This window comes from Zosterops lateralis (genome assembly GCF_965231275.1).
Source record: "Zosterops lateralis genome assembly, chromosome: 1".
NCBI classification, from domain to species: domain Eukaryota; kingdom Metazoa; phylum Chordata; class Aves; order Passeriformes; family Zosteropidae; genus Zosterops; species Zosterops lateralis.
In genome coordinates, this window is record NC_139762.1 from 152,855,806 (window position 1) to 152,879,916 (window position 24,111).

Genomic DNA, 24,111 nt, shown 5'->3' on the forward strand with positions numbered 1-24,111 from the left:
CCCAAAACCAAGGACTGGCTTATTTGAAAATTGCTTTTGCATGAATTAATATAAGATTTTAGTCTAGGAGGAGAGTCTTCTGAGAATATAAAGCCTTTTAAAGCAATGCAAATCTTCCATTGCTGAAGAGAGTAAAAGTCATCATAGAAATTTGAATAACTTTTTATATGAGTCTTGTGCTGACACTGGTGGTACAGTTCCTACTCTGGGATATAAACTCTCTCTTACGGTGTCAAAATGTGACTTTCCCTTTTGTTGTTAAAGAAAATCTAACCAACAAACACTGTGGCTTGCAACTCTGTGTGTCACCTTCTTTCCTTTCAATCATAATTAAATGCATTAGATTATTTAAAACAATTTTTTCAAAGCTAAAAAAATTAACTTCTAGGTGAATAGCTAACTCAAATGTACAATTACTGTGGACATCTAAAATAAATTACCAGGAAAATTATTAAAACTTGAGGTGTAAAGCATTTGATTATGACAAATCCAAACTAATATGTAAATTTAATATCATTAACCCACTATTTCATTAGTTTGAAGATGCCAAACACTGATTTATGTTTTCTTTGTGGAGCTCCCACCCTTCCTGTTGCCTGAGAATTCATTGTTTTGGGAAAAGTGTCTTGGTCACAAGGACCCTTTTTATCTTCAGAACATCAAAAGGCTTGCAATTGTAAAAAAAAAAAAAAAAAACCTTATCCCAATGATTCAATCCATCTTCGTGGCTTCCTGCTACGAAGATGAACTGAGAAATCAATTTTCTGGGAAATCTTTTTCAGATCTATTCCCCCTCACCCATTTCCTCTAGAAAAACGCTCACCTCTGTTTAGGACAGACTGAATCACCCTCCAGGAATGTTATTTTTAATCTCAATTTTGCCTTGGACCTCGACAGCAGTTTAATATTCATAGAAAATCCTAGGAATGCAGGAGTAGAAGCTGAGATGCGTGGATGCAGCTCTCTGGAGGAGAGCTCAAAAGACCATCTCCACGTTTCTGACCTAAGGCAGGGTCAAACTTTACCCAAATCATTCCTGACAAGTGATTGACTCTCCCGTTCTCAAACCCCACAGCCAGGGCAGAAGGAGATTTCACGCTCACCAAAGCAGAGTGCAGGGGTGACTCCTCTGGCTGGCTGAGGGGTTTTTTTCCCCTGATGTTCAACCTCAGCAGCATTCCTTGAACCAAATAATCGCCTCCTGGAAGGCAACCAGAATTCCAGGTACAGTGACACTCTTTGTTATGCAGATGGAGAGAAACTTGACTGAACACCCTCTGTCCTGAGCTGTGCCCTGGATTTTCATGATTTCCACTACAGAACAATTCACTGAGCATTAAGCAAACAAAAAAAACCCCCTCACTTTTATCTATATGGAATGTTTAAGGATCTACTTTTCTTATATATTAAGCAACACAGTTATCAATCCAGCGTTCTTATAGAAGCATGAAAATGTAAATGATGCCTTCTGGATGTCTTCCTGGTTTTCCAATATTGAATTGGTGATGTCATTAATACCAACACTAGAGAAATAAAAATAATCTTTTATTTGCACTTGGCACTGGTGAGGCTGCATCGCTAATTCTGAGTTCAGTTTTGGGCCCCATCCCTAATTCTGGGATCAGTTTTGGGCCCCATCCCTAATTCTGGGTTCAGTTTTGGGCCCCATTGCTAATTCTGAGTTCAGTTTTGGGCCCCATCTCTAATTCTGGTCCCTCACCATAAGAAAAATTTTGTGGTGCTGGAAAATGTCCAAAGAAGGGAACAGAGCTGGGGAAGGGGCTGGAGCACAAGGCTAGTGAGGAGCAGCTGAGGGAGCTGGGGGGGCTCAGCCTGGAGAAGAGGAGGCTCAAGAGAAATGGGTCAGAGTCTTCTCCCAGGTAACAAGTGGTAGTACAAGGGGAAAAGGCCTCCAGTTACAGCAGGGGAGGGTAGACTGTGTATTAGGAAACATTTATTCATGAAAAGGCTGCTCAAGGAAGTGGTGGAGTCACTATCCCTGGAAGTTTTTAAAAGAAATGCAGATGTGAAATGCACTAAGAGACACGGTTTAGTGGTGGACTTGACACTTGGACTTGATAATCTTAGAGATCTTTTCCAACCTAAAAGTTTCTGTGATTCTGTTTCCTTAGAAATTTCCAGCTGTGGACCTGTGGATGTCTCTTGTCCAGCAGCTCACTGGAAGGTGGAATACTCTCAGCACTAGGTAGAGACAGACTGATATTTTCTGGCCAAGCCTTGAAAACCTCCAAGGATGGATTTTGGTCACTGGAAAGTGCCTGGCGTAGCCACAAGGGTCTTCTGCTGAAATTCCTAAACTTCCTACATAATGGGGTACTTGCTCCACAGATTTCTTTGCAAATCTTCTGACTCTCTTACATTTTTTCTCTTGAAATTTCTTAGGGAATTCTTCCAGGAATCATAACCTGCTCTCCTGAACCCACTCTTGCCTCTTTTGCTTGCCTTCCCAGGCTTCCACTCCATCAACTCAATCACCTCATCTTCACTGCTGTGGCCACATTTCCCAGAAACTCTTCCCAGCTCGAGAACAGCATCACCCCTGATCGGCCCCTCTGGCTTTTTGTACAAATACACTCTGACCAACACAGTCTAGAAACTCCCTGCACGGTCCTCCCACTGCTATTCTGCCTTTCCATCAGACTCTGGATGTGTGAAAAACCCGTGGTGAGATGCAGGGAGCAGTGTCTGAGACAAGGCTCCTCCAGTCCAGACAGCTGCGTTTCACAGCTGTTTTCTACAGAAATAAAGCCTTTGTGCTTCAAATGTTCCAGACTCTGCTTTCTGAGAGTCTCTTGTCAAATTTGAGATAGACAAAAGAGCAAAAATATCAAGAGAAGGATTCTTTCCTTCTTATTTCACCTCATTTTCCTTCTTATGCTTTTCTTAGAGGGAAAAATGAAGCATTTCAGCATCACTCTTTGCCTATAAGTAGGAGACTGTGAATGAAGACAGTGAATCCAAGGGTGTGAGGTCTATTCACAAATGTGCAATTTAGGTTTCTTCTCCTCTTCCTTTTTTATTTTGAAGTCTATATATTCACTTTCTTTTAAGTTAATGTTCTTGTTCCACTGTATTTCATTTATCTGTGGAAGAATCTATGTTCATCTGGCATTTCAAATGAGAAAGACAACAAAATTAAGATAGCAACTGGCAACTTCACTGTCCTGGTTTAGGATAAATTAGGGGAGAACCTCTAAAAGGGAGTGTCCTGGGTTGCAGTGTAGGATGTACACAAAGTATTTATTCTATCACCATCTTCATGAACTGTTGAAACCAGGTGGGCTAGTGTTTTCCCAAGCCCCTGCCTCTTCTGCTAATGGCCCATCAACGCCTTTGGGGTGTTTTCTGCTAATGACCTTTGGGGTGTCTTCTGCTAATGGCCCATGAGTCACAGGTAACTCCCTCCAGGGGTTATCTCTGTTAATGGGCCATCAAGGACCCATTTCACACTTCTCATCCCATTGTGAGATGCTCTGCCCAGGGGGAGGAGCCAAGCATTCTCACCTGGATATAAGCTGGGATTTGGGACAGTGCAAGGGCACTTACCCACTGGATTCCCAGAGGAGCAGAGCTCCCAGACCTTTCTGTGGGATCACTGCTTCAGGAAGAGCCCCTCACCTGGACTGCTTCCACCATCCTGCTCAGGTTGTATTCTGACTCTGTCAGTGATCCTTTGTGTTATTGTATTTATTTTATTTTACTTTTACCTTTTTACCTTTCTTCTTATTAAATTATATCTCTGACTTGGAGCCTCTCACTCGTTTTGCTTTCAAACCACAATAGGGAGTCCCCTAAAAACAAACCTCCACCACCCCTGGGCAGCTGTTAGACATACCAAGGGAGTCCATGATATGGGATAGGAGGCACCGTCAACCCGGAGCATTCACATACAGATATAAACCTATGTAAGATATATATGCAAAGTCTGCCATACATGCACCATAATGTAATACTGGTGTGTCTCTGATCTGATTTTTTTTTTTTTTTTAATGAAAAGATGGAAGAGGCTCCAAAACTTTTCCAAATCCACAGGAAATCTTGCCTCACTGCTGGAGCTCTGTTCTTCAACAATCGAAAGAACAGTTGACAGTAAAATTATTTCATTAACATCACAAGGAGAAATGTACCAAGGAGAAGGATCTGTAATCTTCATACACCTGAGGTCAGAAGTTATGGATTCATTTCTCACTAATTTCCATAATGAAAGATAAAGTGGCAACCAAAACAGTCATTATCACATAAATGATTTTTAAAAAGAATTAATCACGATATGCTCTAATTACTACCCTTTTATCTGTCCTTACTTGCACTTTTGCTGGAGGCTTTTGGCAGATGAAATCAAGTGAATGGAGAAGTATATTTTAGCTAACAAGCTTCCTAGTCTAAAAATTCCTCTCGAGTGCGTGATTCAAGCAAATTAGGAAACAGAGAGGGAGGGAGAGAAGGAGAAAAAGCAAATGGCAGACGATCGCCTTGCTAATTTAATCCTTTTGGTGCACAATTAGCACACATCAGGCTGGTCGATGGGAGCCTGCCCTGCAGGTCAGGATTTCACTCTGGAGCTGTGCTAGGCTCTGCTCCTGCTCCAGAGAAGCTCCTCAGATGCTGCACCTGCCAGTTTGCCAGAGATGAGCTGTCAGCAAAGTGCCACTCGGAATTTCCTCTCTCCCTGATGGCTCCTATGATCTGTTAAACAACAGCCAAAATCTTATTTTATAACTCTCTCTTTCTCTCATCCTCAGAACACTGGGCCAGGTTGGTGCCAGGACGGATGGTGAACAAAGCTCATTCACTCTCTCTCTATTTTGGGTAGCAATGGAATAAAAATAAAAATAAAAATAAAAAAATTAAAAAAAAAAAAAAAAAATAAATAAGAATGGCACACCTCCAGCTCATTGTGCATCCCTGCAGCAGAGTAAAACAGTTGATGAATGACTGCTGGAAGCACATCCTCACATCTTTCAGGCTGGAGGCACTAGGCTGGACAGTGAAATCCTGTGTGGAATGGAAAACAGCTGGTTGATGGGACTCGCTGCTGTGCTTAAAGTTCAACTGCTACTTAGATTTGGGGTCAGAGGAGAATGTGAGTGTTCCCTCCAGGCTAAATTGGCAGGCAGGATTGTTTGTTTGCTTTTATGTCTTCCTCTGCAGGCAACTCATTGTCAGCTTTCAGTAATCACCTTTTTTTTCCTTTTTTTTTCTCTTGAGTTGTCTAATTGATTAACAGAATTACGTTGTCACAGCAATTTATTCCTTAGCCCTGAGTTTGCTGCTTCTGCTGCAAGCCTAAAAATGGGAACATGCAGAAAGCCTTGTCTTTTCCCAATCTGGTGCTCTTACATAAGATTTTTCCTTACCCTCCACACCCAACTTCACTGTGATACGGTACCACAGACCCCTAATTCACTGCATCTCAAAATGGATTACACTGCTAAAATTAGCTGAAATAAATTCTGCAGTGCAGGAGCCTGAGCAGTCCGCTCTCTTCCTTTTATGGAGCCAGTGGATAGGAACAGACGTGGCACATCTGATCTATTCTAGATGTCAGATCTATCACATCCCAGAAATGTCTGTTTCTTTCTGTTGATTCCTTTCATTCTGGGAAAAGAGGACAAATCTGGGTTTGTAGCTCAGAAAAAGGTAGTTGTATTGAAGCAGGAAAAAACCACAATTCTTAATTTGCAAGTAATTTTGCCTTATTAACAATTTACTCTGCTGATTTATTTTGCATATGTGGAAATAATAGATTCAGACTTCCAGCAGATGTTAGGTTGAAATAATCTACAGAGCAGAGAATTTTGGAAAAATATAAAAGATCCTTGTTTTCCCTACCAGGCATATGAACCATCTTGAATCCCTTGTTTCTGTCCAAGATATTGGTGTCTCTTTAAATGCAGTAGCAGGATGTTGTAGGAAAGGTAGATAAAGGAAAGCTTCTGATAATTTATTTCCAATAACATGGAAAAATCCAAACTCTTGCACTAATAGCAAGATCATCAGTAGGTAGATACCTTGAAAGTCATATTTCTGATGCCTGGAAATGGCTTGGGGGACCAAAGGATTTATACATGATAATAAAGTGATAACAATGAGATCTTACACCATAACAACAGTAATAATAATAATAATAAAAATAATGATAATAATAATATAAGAAGAATAAGAAGAAGAAGAAGAAGAAGAAGAAAGAAGAAAAAGAAGATTTTTTTATAATCAAAACAATAAAAATGCAGAGTATAAAAATAATTGGCTAACACTTCTCTTTTAGAAGAAAAGGTTGAGCACAATATGAAACTAATTGCTTTGGGAATTCAGTTATCAGAAAATATTGACAGATTCATTTTCCTTAAACCACCTGAGTAACCAGAAGGCATCATTGAAACATTAATCAGGATGAATCTCATGATAATAAAATCACCTAATTAGAACACAAGTGTAGTGAAGAACAGAATGACCATGACAAGAATCTGCCTGATTTTTACCTGTAGAATTAAAAAGGTTCTCCCTTCTTTTTTTTTTAATACAGATAGGTACAGTATCTGATGTCACGGAACACTCTCAATTATTTCTAGGAGCACCTGGAAGCTCATTGTATCACCTACCCTTTCGGTATCTCAGAAGAAATAAACAAATTACTGCTCTAGGAGTTGATCACAATTGATTGTATTTCTCACAAATTTGGAGGGGAAAAAAACCCACCACGAATAGCAACAACAGCAAAAAAAAAAAAAAGTAACATTTCTTTATGTAACCAAAAAAACTCTGCGATTCCTGAGTGTGAAAGTCTAAAAGAAGTTATTTGTCTGTGCAATTGATACAACTGCAGAAAACTCATCTTTGTTTTTTCAGTACATTATCTTCTATATTAGTTCCTGATCCGAAACTGTAATCCTGAAGGCATTTTCTGGGATAAAAATATTATCTTCAGATGGAGATATTATCAGAAATTCTAGGCAAAAGATCTTAATTCAGAACAGAAACACTCCTCAGAAAAAGTGAATGCCAATATTCCCTGAGCAGAGGGGAAGCATGGGAAACTCTTTCAGTGTTTTGATATGCTGGGCCCATCAAAGATCCCAGCAAGATAATAATGCTGGTGTCAAAATTGAAGACATGGATGGATTTCACACTCTTTCTGAAAATCAGATCTCTCTAAACTGCTTTACATTATATATTTAAAAAATAAATTAAAAAAAAAATCAGAAGCAAAATAAATCATCAGTCCCTTGAAAGTCCTCAAAATGACCTTCACATATCCAGTGGATAGATTGCTAATAACACCTGAAAAACACCTGAAAAATCTGTAATTTTTTGGGGTGTCATGATTACCCAAAGATATACCAGATGGTGGATCTGAAATGGATTTGTTTAAACTTCCCCATCTCCAAAACCATAATTTAGACACAGACTTAAATGAGCACATTGAAGATTTTGAAAAAAAAAAAAAAAAATCCTAGAGGAAGAAAAAAATAGAAAAAAAATAGTCAATGAGGACTAAAGAAAGTTGTATTTATCATTAAATTCAACTAGAGGTTTGTAGGTGAATTATTCTTCGTGTTATATTGACTGTACTAACCAGACCTCACACAGATGGAGGTAACTTCACCTACACACTCACACTTAAAGATATTAAAGGGGAATTTCATCTCACCATAGAGGAAATTTCCCTTCCCAGATGTGTCTGGTGCATTCCAGGGTGTCTCCATAGGGCTGTAAATGTGACAGTGGATCCTGGAGGGAGCTGCTCCTTTCTCGAGCAGTGCCTGGAGCTCAGGTGGGACTCCTTTAAATGCTTCAAACAGCACCAGGTTATCTGGGACTCTTCCACATTCCCTGGCTCTTGGAAATGCTCATAATGTCCTTTTCTGACATCTGTCTGCTTAGATCAATTGCCTTTGTGAGAAAGGATTTTCTGTTGTTATGAAACCTCATTCCTTGGGTGGATCTGTGTGTCCGAACAAAACCCAAATGTAAAATAATATTGAGTGAAAGAGACAATGCAAGGGATGTGAAACAGAAAATTACATCAACTCTCAGGAAATGTGCAATAAGAAGGTGTTTTTTAATATTTTATTATTATAATATCTAAATTGGCGAATATATTCTCCTAAAGGAGAATAATATATGAGTATTTGCCACAGAAGGAAGAAGGTGAGCTCTGCAAATTTAAGAGGGTGAGAAAGGACATTTCCAATATTACTGATTTCTTTATTTTCCCCACTGCCTAAGGAAAAGTGCACAACTCAAAATGGGGCCCTTCAAGGTATGAGTATTTCCAAGCCTGCGGTGTCTCTGAAATGAGGATGCTTTCAGGACATCTTCTTGCTGTAACAAAACTTTAACCTCAAAGGATCTTTCTGATCCTTGTTTTGGGAGGAGAGTCTTCCAACTAATTTATGGTGACATTAGAGGATAACAACATGCACAGTAATGAATTCTCTTTAGCCTTTGGGCTGTTGCTTTGTTTTACTGTCTCCAGCAAAATAAAAAGTGGATCCATGGAAATATTCAGCATTTGTGTTTTAATTGCCCCTGAGAGTCCTAACTGCTTTGTAAAAAATGCAACTTGTCATGTTATGAGAAAAGTGGGATGTTTTCAAGTTAAGTTCTTATAAGAATAAGAGGCAAAGTCCATCAGCAGTGGTGAAGTTCCCAAACACTGAAGATCATTAGATTTATTACTATTTAGAGTGACCATTAAGGAGAAACACGTGGGAAGGGTCAGTTAGTCCTGGAGAGGACAAGAAGAAATGAAGGATGGGATGCAAAGGATGAGACAGATCCTGTTTCCATGTGAAAGAATCTTATGGCTTGCAGAAATTTTACAGCCAAATTAAATAACTCTACACAAATCAAAGGGTTTGAAAGGCTATCTGACATGATAAGATTTTCAGATAGCAGAGCTGACCTGCATCCTTCATGTCCCCTATAAAGCAAGTCAAAGGTAATAAGAAAGGAATAGAGTTGCACTGCCTTTAAACCTATTTTCTATTTTGGTTTAAAACGTTTGTCTTTGACCTTTCATCAGGCATCACATGTACTGAGGAATGGAAGATAATAATTTATTTAAGCAGAGCTCTCATGATTTAAAGCACTACTGGTACCAATATTGTTTCCTGCTGTTAACTACAGGATGTTATAGGATTTCCATACAGTTACAAGCACTGGGAAGAAGGAAAAAAGGAGTGTGAAACATAACAGAACCCACCTTTCAGTGTGCTACTCAGACCAAAATAACAAGCTTGTCTAAGAACTTGATTTCAGACAGAGATAAAAATCCTCCTATTTAACCAGTTTCTATTTCTTTTAAAAGAGATGGAATGTATTAGTGGGGATTGAATGGATTTTCCCTTTTCTTTAATAGGGTGGAACAGATTACCACAGTCTGGAGGCCAGACCAGGCTCCAAATCACAACAAAGTAGAGACTGACATTTCCCTTACCCTTCCTGTTCTTTAGGAAAAGTGGGGAGTGCAATTGGGGTCTTGCCCAGTCAAGCTGCCTCGCTGATATTCTGGCAGTTCATAAGGGCAGAGTTTGAGGTAATCTCATTGAGCCACACAAACCACCCCGTGACATTTCATAAACTTCTCTCCAACTTTCCAATTTCACTCGGATGTGTCTCCAGCTGAATGAGTTACTGTTGTAGGAGATGCTTCCAATAGCCAAAACTTATTTCCCTTGGTTCCCAAGCCACAACAAAATATGGCATTATGGGCTAATGGCACCACTGCATGGGCCGAAGAGACAAAACTGGATGTCACAATGATCCACAGCACAGGGGGAAGGTTCCAGAACAACCAGTATGGAAACTTTCTGCCTGCTGCAGAAACTGCTGACATTTGGTTATTATTTGGCTGATAAGGCAGGGAATGGAGGACAAAACAAAGGACAAAGTGAAAAGAAGAAATAAAGCACGAGAAGAGGTCTGAAAGAAATGTGATGTGCTCTTTGATGGGTTATGTGATTAAGGGCTGTTCTTTCTGAACTCTGAGAGCCAGAAATGAGTCTGAGTCCCTGTAACTTAATCAGGAATCCAGCCCAGCTGGGTGAGTCAGCCAAAAAACACTTTCTCAGGAATGCCCTGAAAACTGGAGGGATTCCTGCCTGAAGAGGCTCAGAGATTATTATGGGACACAGAAGCAGAAAAAATGTGGCAGTGTGCAAAGATGGAAGGTTTAGCCGGAGCAAAGGCAGCAGAAGGTGGGGATCAAGATGGACCAAGAAGCAAAAAAGAGTGGGAAAACGGATGGGAAAGGCTTATGGGCAAACTGTCTGCTGGGCAGGATGTTTGTCTGGCTGAGCCTTTCACCACAACCCACCCTGTCTTATTCCTAAATCCTGATGCTTTCTCCTGTGCTAGTGAACTTACATTGTGAGCCAGCACATAAAGGTGATGGGCTGCAAGCCAGGCTGGCTGTGAGCAGGATGGGAGGTCTGGAGCCAGACTGGAGCCACCAGGGCTCTGAGAGTAAAAGCCTCAGGAAAGGACTGGGACCTCAAGACCAGCTGTTCCAAAATCTGTCTTAGTCCAGTTGCTAGAAAAATCTCTACTGTGCCTATTCCTGTAGCATCTTCAAGCCCAGTTAGGTGGGGAGGAGGAAGGCAATGTGGTGACTGTGCTGTTCATGTTTGTGTGAGTGCTGTGTGTGCTGATGAGGTGTTCTCTGTGCTCTTCTTTGTGGCTGTTTGTGTGCATTTGTGTGTGCACTTTTTGGGGACACATGTTCAACTTTTCTCATGTTCACATGTTCACGTGTTTGCTGCTGGAGTGGGGGTCACAGTGTCACAGCAGCCTCATAGGTGGGTGGGAGGAACTTACCTGGTCCTGAACCACACTCATTTTGGCTACTTTTATCTGTGCACAAAATGCAGAACACAAGATGGGTACCCAGAGGATTAACCCAAAGTACACCATTGTCACACATGTATCCTGTCCGTAATTTGAAAAAGGTCAGGTTTAGATTAAATACTGTTAAATTAAATTGTTTCTGTGAGGGTGATGAGGCCCTTGAACAGTTTGATGAGAGAAGCTGTTGAAACCCCATCCCTGGAAGTGTTCAAGGCCAGTTTGGAGGGGGTTTTTGCCTGACTACTGTCACTTGGACCTGTGTGGTCAGGAGCTGAAGATGTTCATTGCTTTTTCGTTGCAAACTCAAATGCCAAGTCTCCCATGGGGGGACTGTGCTGAAGGAACCACACCTCTCACCCTATGGATACAAAGCCTTGCCACAATAATTTTGTTCTGCACTCATGGCAGCAATGGAGCAGCACCTATTTAACCCATCTTCCCATGTAGAAAGGCACCCTGGGTTTTTTGTGGGTTTTGGGGGGTTTTCTGCAGACCAGCATTTACAGGTTGTTTACATCATCCTTTCTCTATTATCCACTTTTTCCTTGTTTTATTGCTGGATCTTTGATGCTGTATGAAATCAATTTTGCAAAGCTTTAAAAGGCAGTTAAAAGGCAGTTAAAAGGTGAACCATAATTGATTTCCCCCTGCCACCACCACCAAAAGCAAGTAACTGGACAAAACCTGTCCTTAACAATAATCATTACATTCTGGGAGTGTTAATGCCATTTCTTCGCCTACTCTTAGTTTGATTATCTAATTGGTTTCCATTTACATTTGGCAATAAAAGATAGTCTAAATATTTTTAATAAAATTTCCACCCTACTGGTTGACCTTTCCATTGACTTCCAAAGGCTTTTGCACACAATAAACCAGGAAAGCTTACAGAAATATAAATGGTTTGGTTTACCTTTGACACTGGGTTTTATCTTCCCATGGAAAAGAGCTCTCACATATTGCTTTGCTCCCTCTATCTTCCCCCACAAAGGACTGTATCTTGTATTTTTTTCCCCACAGGAATCCTTCCAAAATAAGATCTTCTTTGTTTAAGTTGCATGTCTTGAGTTTGACATGCCGAATCTTGGTTGTCAGCAACTTTTCTGGCTCGTAGTGTAGCTGAATTTGCTTTCACCTAACTTAACTATCTAAAAGCTGAATGCTTAATCTGAGCCAGATGTCTAAACTTCATTTATATTTATTAGAGATATCACAGCTCTGCCTCAGAATGGGATGAAGCGACTTCTGGTGCTGAATCTGTCAGTCCAGCAGCTACAAAGGGAGCATAAATCATCAGCTTAGAATAAGCACATTATTTTGGGGCAGATACAGTAAAAGAAAGACAATCTGTTTCCTGAAACACAGCCCTAAACACAGCAGCTGCATCATACTCAAGTTCATCCAAAGCAATTTCAGTGCCCTGTCAGGAAGTGGGGGTGCAGATATTTTACATTTGGGAACTCCTAATGTGGTCAGAAGCATCAGCACAGGTGATGTGGTGCCTACAGGGATAGAAGGACTGGGCTTGGCTCATCCCTTCCAGTTCTAAAGCCTTAATTAACAATTCAGTTGTGCAAGCATTTTTGGGGGCATAAAAATGGGTTATGTGACCTCAGTTTGGATCTGAGTGTCTGACCAAAGCCAATATCCTGAGCTGGAAAGCAGTAGAAACAGTGAAAGATAACTTGTTATCTCTTTCCTGCTAAAAATGTATTTGCAGAGGAATAATTATAGAAATCCATCTTTGCTCTTTCTCTTATGCAGATAAAGGGAAGATTTAATCACTGAGAGTCTAACACAAACCCATATCCCAGTCCCCTATAAAAATGTCTTTACAAGCTCTCTGTATTTTAAAGTCGTAACTCTTTTAAATTCACCTGATTAATAATGTGCTGGGTAGCTCTTCAGTTTCTGTTGAGACCTGATTTTGACAGTAAGACCTGCACCAGATTACAAAAAAGTGGTTTTCCAATACTCCAAGTTGCTGTCACTTTAACCAGGACATCAAGTTCTGAATGGTTTTAGCAGAAATAAGTGGGATCCATCCGGATTTTTCAAGTGCCATCTGGGCACATTCATTATCTTCACTTGGGCTGTAGCATTAAAAACAAACAAACAAACAAACAAACAAACAAACAACCCCAGCATTTTTTTTATGTTATTAGAAGGTTGTTTTTTCTTTCTTTGAGAGCGGTGCTTGCAAAGCAACAGGGTGCAATATGATGACTTTTTTGGGTAGAATATCTAAATTTTTGGTAGAATATCCAAATGTTGCAGCCACTCTCTAATGGAAGGAACACATTTTCTTCAGGAAGCTGAAGAGGCAAAACCTGCAGCTTCATTGCAATGGTCCTGTCTGGAGTGGATATGTAGGTCATTCTGCTGGCTGAAGCTTTCAAAGTCTCATAAAATTCAGCAGTGACAGGACACTGCACTTTGTAGACTAAATATAACCTTGTGCCTCAACATCCTCTGAAGTCAATGGAGAGGAACGGGCAGGGGAGAATGTGATTCCTTCAACCCACTTCAGCATCTGCATGAATATAAGATAAACCTGTCCTCAATACTTCTAATTCTTTCCCTCCAGCTATTCCAGAAAACTAAACAAAGTTGATCTTTGTATCACCAGGTGGATCACAAATAACCACGAGAGAAATTCATCCTCCCACTGAACCTTCACACCCTCTGGGCATTACAGTGAGTCAAAAATCATCAAGGTTGGAAGAGACTTTCAAGACCATCCAGTACAACCATCAAACCAGCACCACCATCATCACTCCTAACCCGTCTCCCCAAGTGCCACATCCAGACTCCTCTTGGAAACCCACAGGGATGGTGACTCCCAACATTGACTTAATCCAATGCCTGGCCATATTTTCAGGGGACAGTTTTGTTCTTAATGCTTAATCTGAACCTCCCCTGGTGTAATTTAAGGTCATTTCTTCTCATCCTTTCACTTGAGACATGACAGAAAAAATGAACCCCACCTGGCTCTACCCTCCTGTCAAGGGCAGAGAGCAATAAGGTCCCCCCTGAGCTTCATTTACTCCAGGCTGAGCCCCCCACCCCCCTCAGCTGCTTCTCATTACTCTTGTGCTCCAGCCCCTTCCCCAGCTCTGTTCCCTTCTGTGGACACCCTCCAGCACCTCAATGTCCTTCTTGTCATGAGGGGCCCAAAACTAACCCAAGAATTCGAGATGTGGCCTCCCCAGTGCCCAGCAGAGGGGGACAATCCCTGTCCTGGTCCTGCTGGCCACACCATTGCTGACACAGAAGGCCAGGGTGCCACTGGCCTCTTTGCCCACCTGGGCACACATTAGATCACGTTCAGCCACTGTCAGCCAGCACCCCCAGGTCCCTGAATAGAGGATTAAAGATGGCCTGAGCCACTTGCTTTGCCCAAAAACTACCATATATTTAGGATGCACGAGGGCTTTAGGAGGGTAGATTAATGCCTGCTCACTTCCTATTATTCTGGAAGAAAACACTGGAGTTCCAGGCTCCAAACAGGCACAGACATATCATAGGGCAGGGGATACAGAAGCTGAAGGCCTGAATGACTGCTTATTCTCTCAGCTTGTTGGTCTTAACTAAATGCCAAGCAGATTTGTTTTAAGCTTTTGAGATCCTGACTCTTTGTCTTGCGTGCAATGCTTTCTAGTAACAGGAGTTCTGGGCCAGGCGAGTCGCGGCGTTATTGCTGTTTGCTGAAAACATGCATTTTCACTCAGATCCCATAATTGAAATTCAAGCTGCACATGATGCAATTTGACATTAATTTCAGTTATTTGTGTCTGACGTTTGCCCCATCCAACAGGAGCCGACAGTAAAGAAGAGCACTGGAAATGGAAATACACAGTGCTGTTAGATGCAAGGCTTGATTTGTAAATCACTTAGATAGCAATAAAAACTGGAGATGGAAATAAAAGTGGCAAAGCTCAGCTTTCTAAACGTTAAATAATTCAAGAGGGAAAGGGTAAGGGGGGAAAAAGTACAGAGCAAGAGCTTTGTGTGTGAAAACAGTGGCATCTGAGCAAATCAGAAACTTCAAGCTCTGACTAAATGTAATTTCAGTTCAATTAAAGCATAGCATCAAGATTGTGGGCTGCTGAAATCTGGGATGAAGCATGTCATTGTTGTGTGCAGTTCTAAAAAATGTACAGCAAAACCTGGATCTAGGGGAGATACTCTCTGAAATGGTGCTGCAGGGCTCTTTGCTGAGCAGACAGCTCCTGTACAAAACTGGATGTGGGGAGCCAGAGCAGGCAAAATTCAAGATGAAAATCATTCTTCCCCCTTTTTTTTTTTTTTGTATTTTTATTTATTTATTTATTTTATCTTTGGGAAGGTAACACGGACAGTAAGTGAGCCACAGGAACAGATGCCTGAAGGAAAGTCTTTTGTCATCTGAAATTTACAAATTTGGAGTTGAGCGGTTTGTTGCTGTTACTTTCTTTGCCTTCTGGTGATATTCTGTGCTCCAATTACAGGTTTCTGATTTCAGCACGAGAACAGCAGAATGAAATTTTATGGGTTTTGTCTGGCCGGATGCTACTGCCAGATGCCAGTGTGGGGAGAAGAGGAGGAGAGAGGGTTGGCAGCAAGAAAATGTAGGACAGATTCAAGGAAGCAGATGTTAACATCTGTTCCCCTCTTCTTTCCCTGGGAGAGATTGAAAGTGTTCAAGCATCAGATGCTGCCTTAATAGCAGAACATTTCCTCCAGTGCTCACAGTCAGTCTGATAAAAAGCTGAGGAGTAACATTATCTCAAGACCCTAAGGAAATAAAGGCTTGGGAATGGAGGTAAAAATATACAAGTTCCCCAGCAGGGATCTTGTTCCTGCTATTGTGGCCCATCCTGGAAGGCTCTAAACCTTGCCTTGATTTTTAACAACAGTTGGAATCATAATAGTTTCTTTTGAATTGCAGATTTAATCATTGGTGGTGCCTGGGAGCCCATCCTGCCTCTGGATGCTCAGAACTTTGCTGTGGGATGTGAGGGACAAGAGAGGCAACAGCCATGGAGAAACAGCTGTGACAGGAAAGAGGAAAAACTCTTGGAAGGCATCTTGAGGACTCCTTCAGCTGCATCATGATCTGTGTTACCAAGAAGGGTTTGGATGATCCACAAATTGGTGAAATTACTTAGGAAACATCTCCAAAGATTCCTTGGCTCAGATAGAGCTGAGCACATCGTGGCACGTTTTGAATGGGATCTGCCTTGCACCTGCCATTAGCAAATCTCCTGGTTACCGGAAAGATGGGAGGTTTGGATTAGATATTCAGGTAAAATTTTTTTCTGTGTGGATTTTTCTCATTTTTTCCTCCCTTCTCTTGAGAGGCTCTGGCACAGGTTGCTCAGAGAAGCTGTGGCTGCCCCAACCCTGAAGTGTTCAAGGCCAGCTTGGAGCAACATGAGATAGTGGAAAGTGTTCCACCATGATAAAGAGGTGGAACAAAATGATCTTTAAGGTCCCTTCCAACCCAAACCATCCTGTGATATTATGAGAAGTTTATTTTAAGCAGATAATGAGAGAAATAAAAATTAGAAAACTCCTAAGTATATGTTAAAAATTTAGAGTGTTAAAACCCTTGGTTATTGTATAATAGGTGTATTAATGTTTTAGATGTTTTAAATTGTAATGTAGCAGTAGAGAGACACCTCCATAGTCCCCCTGAAAAAGCAGAGGGGCTTATTTGGCCACAAAAGAGCCCCCGCAGCTGCCAGCATGCCGCACCTCCCCCAAGCCGCCAGAGGAACCGAAAAGGAAAGCTGCCGCCCGCGGGCCCCGCCGCCGCCACCGCTGCCGTGGAGCTGCCGAAATGGCATGGCGGGGCAAAACCCCGGGCACCACAGTGCTACTGGCGCCACAGCCGCCTGCTGCTGCCGCCACTCCTGAAGTCGCGGCACGCTGGAGTAAACCCGCACGGCTGCCGCAGCACGGCCTGGCCTCGTGTCCCGCACGGCTCCCGGCCCGGCGCCCCTGCAATCCCCGCCACTGCCGCCGGACTCTGGTCTGACTCCCGCCATGAAACTCCGCTGGTGCCGGCACCATCGAAAGCCCACCCCGCTGCTCCCAGAGCGGGCCGCTCCAACCCCTGGCCACCGCCATGAGACTGTCACCGCGGCAACTACGCAACCACCCCCAGGCGACCCCAGTCACCAACATGCAAATTAGAAACCCCAACGTACCCCGGGATGCTTTTAAAACCAAAAACCCCCTACCAAAACCAAAATGTAAAATTTGAACCCACAAGAGACAGTACTAAACCGTGTATACCCTAAAGTATTAATGAATAATTTTTTGTAACTCGCTGTAACCTAAAAAGTACCCAAGAAGAAGCAGACCCCAGACCAACCCAACGAAAAAGGAACTCCTACGACCCCTGACGAGGGCGGAGCTCCCGACTCTGCAGCATCTCGAGCCTGCAAAACCAAACAAGACCCTCCTCTTCAAGGTGAACCCGGAAGGGCTGACCGTCCCTCAAGCCACCCTTGTAAGAGCTGATTAATAAAGGCATTTTAAGGAGAAAAATATTATCTCCGCCCATTTTTAACAGATAATGAATAGTATTTATCATTTGTTCTATAGTAACAAATAAAATCTGCAAAATAAATTTTTTAAAAAATTGCATTTTCTCCCAACTCCTGAAAATGAAGCTTGAGCATTATTGCTTCTTGAATCCTCTAGGATGATCACTGAACAAATTCAGTACCCCACATCTGAAGGGATGGATAAGTAGCCTGGGATGGTACTCAAAATTGTTTCCATCTCAACACCTATATCCAATATATTCCTCTGAACTCGCTCTAACAAATGGAGAAAAATAAGACCCATCAAGTGTGACTCATCCCATCCCAAAACAAACACCCACGTAAGAAGGCTTGCACCCAAAATCCCATTCTTTCTGCTTTGTCTGGGAGATGACTCAGCTCTGATGGAAACATCAGTGCACTAGAAATAGAAAGTGAAAGATGTCTTTTCAGATGTCAAGTAAACAGAGAAAAGTAAAGGTAGGAGAAGCATCCAAGCACTGAAACATCAAGCCATTTGCCCTGGGTGTCAAAAGTAAAATAGATCTTAACCCCAAAGTATTTACAGCAAAAAAATTATTGAGTGCCATGTCCCTCTCCAGGTTATGTTGTACAATTACACAGGAAAGCCTTGGAGACACTGAGGAATGAAAGATCAAGGGAAATTCAGAGCAACTGTTTTCAAGCTAGATTTTATTTTGAAAACTGCTGTTTCTATTGGAGATTCGAGGAAAGGAGTTTAAAAGCACCTGTGATGTTGTTTCTTTTTTTCAAAGATATCATAAAAGATATTTCCTATTTCTCTCAACCTTGCCTCACCTCTGTTCACAGCTACAAAAGGACCTTTATTGCACCTGAGGTAGGAAGTGTCAGAACAGTCATTTTTCCTTGCAGAAGGATTTTCCTTCCATCTTTCCTCTTCAGAAATAATGATCCCCAAAGGTGAGTATTCTGATAAAAATTGAGGGAAGGTGACAATTCTGCTGTGACCGACGCTACCTGTCACAAAAGGTCAAAATGTTTGCCTCAGACAATTTTTAATAAACTCATAATAATCAAACCAAGATCATGCTTACACTGGAAGAAAATAATCCTTAAATGCTTGTGTCTATTTGGTCTTTTATTGGCTCACACTTGAACACACCAAATATTTGTCTGTGAAAAATCATGAAGGAACATAAGGAATTGTTTTTCCCCTTTATCTACTTCCTGATTGTTTCCATTATCCATTTCATTGTCTGAAAACATCTTAGGAGGTTATAATTTGCCAACAGCTCTGGGGAAATCAGCCACAAAAGCCCATCTTCATTCAGAAATGTTAATTAGTCACATTCCTGTTCTGGCCAGAAAGGCCTTTCCCAAAGCCATTCCAGATCTGCTGTGCTCAGTATTTGGTAAATCTCTGATCTGACACCTGAGAATGCAACAGATTTTATAGAAAGACATCCAAGATCTACAGATAACTATCTCATGTTTTCCTCTCACTGGGATGTTTCTTTCCAGAGATGATAACCAAATACTGCAGCTATTTTTCATTTATTTACTTAGGCAACTACTTATTTTTTTATGTATATTCATCTCTGTTTATGTTCAGATTTTCTAAGTCTTAAAGTGTTATTATAAACAAATGCCACAAAATGTTTTCTGGCTGAATCTTACAAGAATTTTCCTGGAGGAGGCTGCACCATTCACCTCTAGCATTCAGTAGTTTGTTATTGTAGGGATGTTTTCCATACAAGCACTTCTTTCCTTGTATTTATTTTTTAAATTTTTACCCAATCCTGGAAAAATAAAGTATCATAGGTTAAACATTTAATATCACAAACCTCTACTGCTAAAATAAATTTCAGCATATTAACTCTAAGAATTAAACTTGTGCAGCGAGTCAACGTATTCTCACCTGGGTACAAAGCAGGGCTTCCAAAGTATCAACAAAATGATGAAGATGTTTTCATAAACTGAAATATAAAAGTTGAAATAATATGCATTTTCAACAGTACAAGCAGCATATAACATCTTCAGCTGTTTCAGTATAAAATGTGGTAGCCTTCAGAGCAGAGGAGGATAGATCTCACTGACTGATAGAATCAGAATGCCTGAAGTCATTTATTGTCTGAAACACACACACACACATCTCCCGAGCCAGTGAAAATATGTAAACTTCAGTGAAGAAAGCAGCAACACTAAATAAAACTCCTCAGCTCTGCCAAGGTCAACAGCACCACAAAAAGGCCCCTGGAGCTGGGGAAACAGAGCAGGCAGAGCTGTATTATATCATCTTCTCCCACACTGACAACTGCCTTACACTGTGAATGATGGACATAAATTGGAGCTATTTGTTGAGCAGCTCTGCTTCTCAGTCTGCATAAAGGAAGGGACAAGTTGATTGCTGGATATACTAGTCTTGGTCTGGCTATTTTTGAGGGAACAAATAAAACAAAGTGAATTAATTTATTGCATCAGCTGGGAAAACCTCCAGGTGACCATGGAAAGAATGGGGACAAAACAAAGAAATGGCTCAAGGGAGGAAATGGAAAACTGGAGAACAGTGCAAGGAGAAAAATGAAAACTCCAACTGTCTCTGCAAAAAATTTTATGACCTTGAGACACAATGAATAATGAATTTTGGTGCATCCAGAAGATCGTTTCCGATGTTGCTTTTAAATGTCCTTTTTAAAGCACAGTTTTACACCTTTGTCTTCATCTTCAAAGAGTGAATTCAGTGATCTCAGAGATCTTTTCTGTGATTCTGTGATTCCCAAACCTCGTTAAGATACAGGAGCAATGTCTTAGACAGCTGCAAACAGCCAAATTTCCTAAATTGCTTTGAGCATATTATGCCACAAAACCGTAAGCCTCCATCAACACTATTTATCTATTAATATAAAGGTAACTATATATTAATATATATTATAGCAGTGACTTATCAGTTTGTTCTGGCCAGGCTGGATGGGGCTTGGAACAACCTGGTCTAGGGGAAGGTGTCCCTGCCTGTGGCTGGAGAGGTGGAATGAGATGATCTTTACAGCCCCATCCAACCCAAACCATCCTGTGATTCCATGAATTTGCAGTGGTTTGCATTCTCTGTTGATCACTCTATCAGGAATAAGTTCTAAAATTCACGGGTGATTCATTCAAGCAGATTTTAGGGGGTTTTTTTTCAGAGAAAGTAGTGTAGTTTGAAGGTTTCACTGCTCCTAGAAGAGGTGAAAAAGAACAGAGCAAATTAACCTGTTTATTAACAGATAAGATAGTAAATGATTGGCAATAAAATATCTGGAACTCTTAGAACAGGAATTAATGAAATCATTCACACCAGGCCTGATTAGATGTAATTTCTCTCTTTGTCTGTCTAAATACTGCATGGGCATTAACTTTCTCCTTTACAATGTTAATCTGATGTCTTGTCAAGGGAGAAAAATTACTTAAAATGTGTAAAAGCTACCAGCAGGCTGATGGTTATTACTTTGAGCAATACGATTTGAAAACATTAATCTAATGGGAGACAGACACAGGTCTTTCCTGACTAAATGGGAAACGTGTCCATCATCCACTGCTGCAGACTGAGGAGCTGAGGGAGTAGCAAATAGCAAACACAAAGTTAAAAGAGAGAAAAGAAATTAATGCAGAGCTAATGACAAACAGGAACTAGTGAGACAGCACATGACCTTCTCTCACAGTCTCTCCTTTACCAATAAAAAGTCCTTTTAATTCCTCCTCATTTGCATCATTGCAAAATCAACCAGATGCAATATGGATGCTTTTCTTTTTCTCTTGTTTTTTTTTTTTTTTTTTTTTTTTTTTTCCCTAATTCTGCCCCCAGTTTTCTCTCTTTACTTCCTGACAAAGCACATTTAAAGCAGAAGACATGTCTAGGTGGCCTGATTCAATAATGTATTTCCACTGGGCAACCCCAGTTTGCATAAAATAATTAAGGGACTTGGGATGAAAAATGAACTGGCATGATGATGGAGCTGGCAGGCTGGAATAAATTAGTTCAGTGATCAGCAGTGAACAAGCAGAGCACATGTGATCTTTAAAAGAGACTGAGAGCCAGAGGGAAAAGAACAAAGTCACGTTTTGGATGTCCACAAGGATTTTTCCAGGACATCATATGTTTTTGAAGAACAAACTGTTTACTGATGATCTAAAGCATTCAAGGCACGAGTCCATTGCTGCAGTGTAGTTATCACCTTCAGTTTTGACTGTCATTATCTTCACAGCATCTTTCTGGTCCTGGATACTTTTTGGATTGTTTTTATAATTCTAACAAAGGCCTAAAGACCTTGAAAGACCAGGAGTTGGGTACATGAAAGGACCTGGGAGACTGTCTGCTGCCAAACTAGAACTGAAAGTGCAATTAAGAGTCTCGTTGGTTGATTTGCCACTGAGTAACCCTGGAGGCTTTTGAAGCTTTCAAACCCATGAGGAATCAGGAGCATCTTCTCCCAGATAAGAGATGCAGTAAACAGGAATTCTGCACCTGAAGTTGCTCCCCAAATTGGTTTTGTAATGAATGGAGAAGCGCATTTAGACTGTGAATAATTTGAATTGCCACAAACTTCTTATGGTGAAGAGTCTTGCCTAGAACTGCTTAATGACAAAGCCCTTCTTGTTGCCCAGGGACAGCAGGAGAGCTGAGGATATTCACTGAGATATCTGAGGTTAAGCAAGAGGGACAGGCTTCACCCAGGCTTCAGGTTCCTCCTGTGGGTCTGCAGTGTACAAGGCCAGAATTACCTGAGTGCCAGGAGCATTTCATTTCCAATAGTTGCCTCAAGATAGTTCCTTTCTGTCTGTAATTTTTAGATCCGAACATCTCAGTTTTCTTCAGAGTAAACAGCTTCAGGAGCTCAGAATCATGGAGTGGTTTAGGCTGCAAGGACCTTAGGGATCATCCAGTTCCAATCCCCTGCCATGGGCAGGGACATTATGCAAAATAACACGGAGGGAGGAGCTGATATTGCTTCTCTGCCTGTATTTAATATTTCAACAATTACTCTCCCAGCCCAGGAGAGATCTGGGCTCCTGGCCCTCTCTCAAGCATAGTCACCAGTGAACAGTTTGGATCTGAACACACATCCAGTGATTTAATAAGCTATTCCCATTACCTCCACCATGGTGAACTTCTTGCCTAGAAAATGGACAAATGACATTTGGCAGACAGACCATCACTACCTGTGCCAATCACTAATCTGGCAAAAAGGAAAATCCAACCTGGTAATAGAAATTGATCCTGGTGGTTTGTCTCTGAAGCAATCTTGCTGGTGTCCTCTCACCTCCCTTTTTACATATTTGCCTTCTTAGAATTTTTTTTTATTGCTTTGATAGGAAAGATGTGTGCTAATGCCTTTACAAACAATTCCATGGGTGAGGGGATGGGTGTTAATGTCTTTAAAATGGGTCTTGGTGTCTCTGTTACCTCCAAGGGTTGTTACAGAACCCCGACAGTTTGACTCCCGAGACAAGTGGGTCTGCACAGGCCTGAATTCTGTGCTTTGGGGTAAAATGCCAGGTTCAAGGGGGATAAGTGGCAGGAGATTTAGGAAGGCTGCACCTTCCTGATACCTCAGGCAATGGGGAAAGGAAGAGGGCAACTTGAGTTTGGGATAAAAGGAGGCTGCACCCTCCAAAACCTTGAAAGAGAAAAACCCCAGTGGAATCTCTCCCTTTATTTCAATGAAGCTTCAGGACTCCTCTGTCTCCTTTATGGACACTGGCTTTTCACAGCGTGATTTTTCATACATTTTCAACTAAAATTTATAATGTTTTCAGTAATTATATTTTCTGACCCAGAAACAGTGCAACAGAAGCAGGTGCTAGTTATAGAAATAATTAGTAAACTACATAATATATAGGTATAATGTTCCCAAAAAAACCACTCAGAAATCCAGACTGCATGGGAACAAATTGGAACAACATAAGCTGCCTAAACTCACATATAGGTAAGAGAATTACTAGGAAGCACTTATATTCTTATTTAATAACCATAGAAGGTTGTTTCCTTTTGTTTCGGGTGAATCCTCACTGGAAAGCAGAAATGAGCAGCAGGAATTGCAAAGGAGATATTGCAATACTGTGATATTCCAGATCTCACACCAGATCCACAAAATAAAAACAGGCTCTTTTTTATCGTCACAAGATAAAACCCTGTTCTGGCACTAAGCTGAGGTCGTTCTTGAATTTCATCCCCAATATGGAAATACTGAATGGGAAGACTGTAATATAATTACCTGGGGGATGTGAAGCCCCACACACCTTGAGGAAATGTAAAGGTCTGAGCTGCTACGAGACTCATGCTCTGAACCACACAGAAAAGTTGGCTGCTGCAGAGGATTGGGGGGATTTTTTGTGGGTTCCCACCCTACCAAATACATCCAAAGCTGTAGAACACCATGGGAGAAGCTGGAGTTCCAAACTCCTTCTCCTGCATCGTCTCTTTGTTGCTCCATGACTTCCCCAGCTCTATTGAAGTTTTCATAATACCAAAACACTTCAGCTAAAACCCAGCTGGTGGGTGGTTAGGGGGGAAAATGTCAGTCTTCTGAAACACATTTCATTTTTTTAGTCTTTGTTTCCCTATTTTCAATATTAAAAGAATTTAAAACTGAAAGTTCTCCTAATTACCTTGCACTACATTTCAATAAATTAATAGATAAATGAATAAATAAATCTTCTCTCACTCTGCCAAATGCTTACATGAAAA